The sequence below is a fragment of the Rhagoletis pomonella genome, unplaced genomic scaffold (genome assembly GCF_013731165.1).
Source record: "Rhagoletis pomonella isolate Grant_MI unplaced genomic scaffold, Rhpom_1.0 Rhpom_scaffold_00010, whole genome shotgun sequence".
Classification (NCBI taxonomy): Eukaryota; Metazoa; Arthropoda; class Insecta; order Diptera; family Tephritidae; genus Rhagoletis; species Rhagoletis pomonella.
The window spans coordinates 37,783,918-37,790,781 of NW_023458564.1; positions in this window are offsets into that span (position 1 = coordinate 37,783,918).

The following is a 6,864-nucleotide window of genomic DNA, read 5'->3' on the forward strand; positions in this document are numbered from 1 at the left end:
AGCGTAGAACACAAAGACATCCACGTTGTCATCGGTAATGCAGTCACCATACTATTTCAAATAAGTTTTCATTCAATCTAAATTGGATTCCTATCTGAATTAGTATGGTGACTGCATTACCGATTAAAAGGTATATGTCCATGCTAGATTTGATTATTCTACGCTCTTTGAGATTTGGTCAGTATTGTCATCGAAAATTCTCTTGATCCGAGTTAAGTTTGGGAGTTAACTATAGGACTTAATCCTGAGATAATTCCGAATTAACGAGTTGATCCTGATCAATACTGCCGTCTGTCTGACACAACTGAGTTAAGAATCATTATGTAACTACGGCAGGACTTGTTTTAATTTTTATTGGCACAATTGATATTTAAGTGACAGCAAAAGTGGCAGTGGTGTAAAAATTTCATTCTATAAAGTGCACATATGTATCTCGTACATTTATCCACTTTACTCGAGCATCGGCATTATAACATCAAACGTCTATCCAGTTTCCACTTATTTTCTTCTTCCTACTCCTTTTCTTTCACGACATATTAATTCTCCATGCTGCCAAAAGTTACAATGGTACAAAGTTGCGGTCAAGTCCTGTGAACGACTATGTGACGAGACCAACCTCCCGGAAGTTTAGAGGAGACAATTTGAATTCAAAGAATGCAACCCTTAACGAATGGGGAAGACGCTGTGGTAGGAATTGTTAAAATTCCTGTTAGGTTTTGGTGTAGCAAAATGGTTTAACGGTATTAAAAGCAAGGTTGTATTTACGATAGCATAAGTAAAGGGAATATTTGGAAATTTCTAGGTTCTACGTAAAACAACACCGCGTTGAACAGTTGATTATGATGAAATGAACACTAAGACAAGCTATATTTCCACTGGTAAATTTTAGGTAAGTGAGCCCCGTCATTAACTCCATTCCGCTGCTGAATAAGCCTGACCCGCTTACCTCTGAATCGGTTTATTTGCCCAGTACAAAATGGTATTGTAACTTTGTTTGCATAACTGTTGTTTGTAATAGCCTGAAAGTATCGAGATATGTGTACATATATTGGTTTTGATATATGTGTACTAAAAATCTGTCGAGCAAACATTAGGATATATCAACGTAATTTGAGATATCCGAGAAGTAGAAATTCGTGGAGTAATCACTTGAAATTTGCCATAAAATAATGCAATTATGAAATTCCTAAAAAATGAGCATGGCTTTAAAAAGTGCTAGCGTTCATCGGTATCAAATGTGCATGTAAATATATAATTTCATCTGGAAAAAATACGCAAAGGCAGGCCGATATATTGGTCTTTTTCATCATAGATATTTAGAAACGTCAGCTTCAAATCCGCATTACAGGAGGAGGTATCGAGTGTTCCATTTCAGTCGGCACTCGAAGGAGAAATACTTCGAAATGCATGTGGAGTTCCACTTCAGGTCGTGAGTAAGCGGTGTCCGGTGTTATCTTAGATGGCAATCATTAAACTATACTACTATTTATGGTCGTATGTTCTGTGTTTTTTAATAATATTCAGTGCCTACTCTTAGTTTCGAAAAATCGGCTCCGCATAAGATAAGATCCACGCATGCTGTGTCAAGAGTACAATTTTTGGATTTAGGCCACATGTTTTCCCAAAAGTCGCTTTTTTAGATTAAATGACAACGCTCGCTTCTGTTTACTCTTTCCTCTGTACTTATTTTCCAACTCAGCTTAAGATCTTATACGAGTTTTAGTTACTTCATTATTTTTGAAAATCGTAAACGTTGGCCGTTCAACTTTGTTATTACAAAGGCAAGGACTCGGGCTTTGGACTTAAAGGGTATTTCTCTTATTTTTCTCGGTTGGCATGAGTAGTATTGAATTAATAGTTGCAAGTCATAAACCTGGCGTAGTTATTCCAACCTGATTCGTATCCCTGCTAACGTTCTCCATTGGTATTCATTTCTAAATTCTACTGAACAGCATCCACATTGAGCATGAACAGATATATGCCTCGACCTGAGCTCTTCTATGAATATGTGGACATTGATAAAAGGCTCATTCTATGGAGAGGAAATCCGCCAGAGTAAACTGCTTCCAATAAAGTGATATTTCAACTATTCTGACGACTTAATGAAACACTTTTTCAAAATTTATAGGAATATGAGCTTACGGACATGAAAGGACATGATTCCACAAAAAGTTTCGCTGATAGGTGGCGCATGAGTCGAGATATTTGCAAATTAGAACATACAAATAACCTAAGTACTGAAATCGATTGGAAAAACGTTAGTAAAAATGTAACTAAAAAGTACAAAATAAAATAATGCTAACCCGCGAGTACCGCAGACGACGAGCTGCATAAGCTTTACAAAGACTTGGACATAACTAGTGCAGCGAATTCAACTCAAAACCCGCTGGTGGTGGCAGAGGAAGAAAGGTAGGCCCTCACTGCGATGTAAAGACCAAATGGAGAAGCACTTGGTATTTTCAATTGCTTTCAGTTGGAACAGAAGAGAAACAACTGCCTTGCTTTGTTGAAATCCAACTTTTTTCACCGCTGCAAAATTAGGCTTAAGGATTATTTGAAACAAAAAAAAAATAAATCGACTACCGCGGTTAAAGCGCTGTATCGTACCACTGTAGCAAAATTTATTTGCAGTGCAAATGATGCCATTGCTCTCCTTACCACCATCAGCCAAAGTGAAGCCATCAAATCATATTCTTGAACGATACATTCTTTGAGAATGGCATACAAGTTGGCAGCCTTTTGTCTCCAACGTTGTGACTGTGTACAATCTTATATACTACTATATACTTGTACATATGGGAGTATGCATGTATGTATTTTCGTTTATTTTTTTGTTTGTCTTTACATCCTGCTTAACTACTTTTACCACTGTGTAAACGAAACATGCGAGTGTGCCTACAAAATATGCGCACGAACTAGGCATATTATGACAGCTGAAGTGATTTTGAGTGCTTTCATATGCTTACAGCGTAAAAGTCAAAGTCAACAGTCACACTTAACCGACTTGTTGCTACCATTATAACGGAGGTAGTAGGGTAGTAGCAAGTAGCGCCACTTATGTACATACTTATGTATGTACTTATGTACTCAAGCATAGCCGTATTTACATTTGTCCGCATGCGATTACATACCTATACATATACATACGTATATAGAAGTACTTAAGGACGCTTGTGCACTCATTGTATACTTGTAGATGCTTTAAGCTATTTTTAAAAACATGTAAATTACTGTGCTTTTCGTTGTTTTTGGCTGTAGGCATAATAATTACCAATAAGTGTCGCATAATTTTGTAGCCAAGATTGAGTTGTTAGGTCGAGTGTTTGTTTGCTGACGTGGAGTTGAGTTGGGTAAAAGTTATTTTTGTACTTGGATTGATATACGAGTTATATTTTGAAAGGATTTACCGTACATTTTACAGTGTATTTTATTTGTGTTTTATTTACGAAGAATTAATGAGAAATTTATAGGTTTTCTATTGGAAAGCGATCAGAAATAGTTGACACTATACTACTATAACTATAGGGCTTTCACAAAAACTATATCGTTACTTTAAGCCTGGCAGCAGTCCTGAAGGCTATATTCTTGCTGGTTAGGTCCGACAGGTTCTCTGAGCCCTTTAAGATAATCTCTGGGCACTCTCTACCCTTTTTAGAACAGTTTTCTTCTTAATTACTGTCTACCAGTGTAGTAGTTATCCGTGGAATAATATCGCCCTGACGATTATCGTTACTAATCAAAAGAAGAATGAAGAAATAGGCCCTTGGTACATGGTTAGCGCCCAACGGAGGCTTTCTTAGCCTCTTCTCCATATTGACCTGCAACCATAGTTTGCTATCAAGTTTTATTCCGCGGTACTTGGTGACTTGCTTCAGCTGGAGACTCGCTCCTTACTGTTTCTATTTTTGATTAAAAATTGATGGTTTTGTTTTTTGCGTTGATGGTAAGCCCTACCCTGGCTGCCCAAGGGTCTATGCCAGATAGTCAGGCCAGGGCGACGCCTACTGCGCAGTGCCCTCGGGGTAGCTTCGCGTGTTCGTATACCCGAAGTTGAAGGCGAAAATAAAGTGTAATTTAGCTTATTGAATTTTAAGCGATTAATTAAGAAACAGTGATTCTATAGCTATTTATGGAAGATTGTCAACACACTCGGCCAGAAAATCCTCTCTTTAGCACATGTCTAATTTTTCGGTGAGCTGACACGCTGTCTGTCGAAGAGCAGTCCCTAAAAGTACTCCGACATTTTTTCTCTCTGTTTGACCGACTCAAGGGAGCATTTTTTAGCCCGCTCATCCGCCATGAAATTGTTGCCAGAAACTGTCTGCTATATAACTCCGTGGCCTGACACCCGCCCCACATATCCTTCCAGCAAATTCTGACGCATTCGTATAAAAGTTCACCGCTGACTCCTAACAACCAGTTTCCCTATCCACTCATCAAAACTGCTCAGTGTGAGTATACGTGTTATCTGGGATAAAGCTGGCGACTTCAACGATATTACAGAATCATTTTACTAAGTCAGTTAAGCACCCGGTTGGCCAAATCTGACTTCAGTATTTGTTGCAGCAACCCTACTCATGATTTCAACGGACGAATTCCAATAGACGAAGAATCCGTAAAATATTATGACATTTACTATGGTTTCATAAAGGAAATTACCTTAGTTGCGAAAATCCTTACCTTACCAATTATCGTCTTGCAGTCGTATAGAGTCACTTATCCCTCTGAATACTGTGAAATGTCTCTTTACTCCATAGTACTAGCTTGTGTAAGTCCGCTTTAGTTTGGGTTAACCTAGGAGTATTAACTGTCCTTTGTGTTGCCATTATGGGAGGATAAGAGAAACACTCTGTTGTAACCGGAAGTGGCAAATATCTGTTCGCGAAAGCTGCTCGGGGATGAGAGAGAAGTGAGACCCAGGGCGTTTAAAGGTTTAGCTCACGAATGCTGGGAAGTTAAGTAGCAGATATTGTGGTGATTTCACATCACTATCCTCACACGGTTCGAACTGACTTGTTCAGTTTTAAAAGCTCCCTTCTCCGAACCCGGTCGACACTTGGCCAAAAGATCCTAGCGACCTTTAATTCCGCGGTTTTCGCCTAGCCTGACTGAGCTGACTAAGAGCGGGAGTAGACCATATTAAAGAGCCCTCATTCATTACTCGGTGACAGTTACCAATTAGGGACCTATCTTGCCATGGAGTTTCTTGCGATATCGCTGTGACCTTGAGCAGCTTGATAAACAATCCTATGTAATTAAAAGCATTATGAGAAAGCCACCACCTTACGAAGGTTGAAAAGATTTTATACCTACTTGTTGAACAAGCTCCATCTTATTACGATTTACGCACCCGGTAACCATTTTGGGGTGTCCTTACTCAACGTCTTCTAGATGGAAGTGCTGCTCCCAATCTTCCCAAAAAATTCTGTTTCAAATATCATCATAAATAAACCTGACAAAGCCGAGTTAGATTAGATTAGATTAGATTAGATTTAGAGGAGGGAGCAGGTTGCCTACTTACCGCAACCAAAACTATCTGTTCTAACAAACCTCTACTCAACGACAAGTCGTCCAGCAAGATGGAGCTACGCTGAGCGTCTCAGTCAATGTCTATCTCTCTTGTCTGAGTTCCCGGTCATAGAAATATAGAAGGCAACTAGAGAGAAGACGAATTGGCCAAGACGGGAGTTTGTTTGGATAAATCATTAGCGGTGGTACTGGAATACCCCTTCAGACAAGTACAAGCAGAGGTACACTTGCACTTTCTGAAACTGGCAAGGAGGAGGAGGTCAGCGATTCAGACTTGCAAGATAGCATGTGAACTTTGGCCTGACTATGGCAGTAGGTATAGGATAGGTGCTTTTAGAATTGTAGCGATTAACACCGGCCACTGGCTACTAGGAAAGCATGCCTATAGAATAGAACTCCCATACAACGATACATGCCGCAGCTTCCGAATAGAAGGCAGCGAGGAAACGGTATTCCATTTCCTGTGTGAATGCCCAGACTTCCTTAAGGCATAACGCTTTCGGGAAACACACAATTCGGCAGTTAGCGGATTTATCTAGGGCTACAATAAACGATGTGCACAAACTTGTAAGCGTGTAAAAGTGGTTTGTTTGAACTGCACAAATGCTTGACAGGTACGCTATGGTAGAATAAAATTGTCCGCGAGAAGTGCAACAAAATGGTGCTACTGTGCGCTAATTGATTCCTGAGGAAAACTTGGGAGGCACTACAACCAACCAACCAACAAGTCAAGAATGCCATTTAGGTCGTGTGCTTCTAGGTACAATGATCCTAGGAAGAGCTTGGTCCTGGTAAGGGTGACCTCGTGCGCTTTAAGAGCGAGGAGCGCCGCTCTGCTGTCCGAGTGTATGAAGATGTGTTTTTTGATTGCCCCACTTTCTGTAAACTACCTCAGACAAAGTTCAATGGTGTGCATCTCGGCCTGAAAAACAGAGTTACCCTGCCCCATGCTGGTAAAAAGGAGAAGCCTGTATGTCATGTCTGTTGTATGACAGACCATAGCGCCAGTGATACCCACGCAGGCCATTATCTGTAGTTTGTGGACTTCACTTCCGCCTTCTTCCACCAGAGGGGTGCAGCATAGGTGAGAATGGGTTTAGAGATGCCATCATACATCCTCCCCGGCAGTTTAGGTCTGACGCCCCAGTTCCGTTCCATTAGTTTCCGGCAGGTCCAGATAGAGGCCCTGGTCTTTTGAATAGTTTTATCTAGTTGTGGATTCCATGACAGCTTGTCATCAAGGATAACTCCGAGATATTTAACCTCTTTGGAGAAGTGTATCTTTTCACTTTGAAGGAATGGTTCTACTAATTTGTCCCGTTTCCTTTCCTGGAG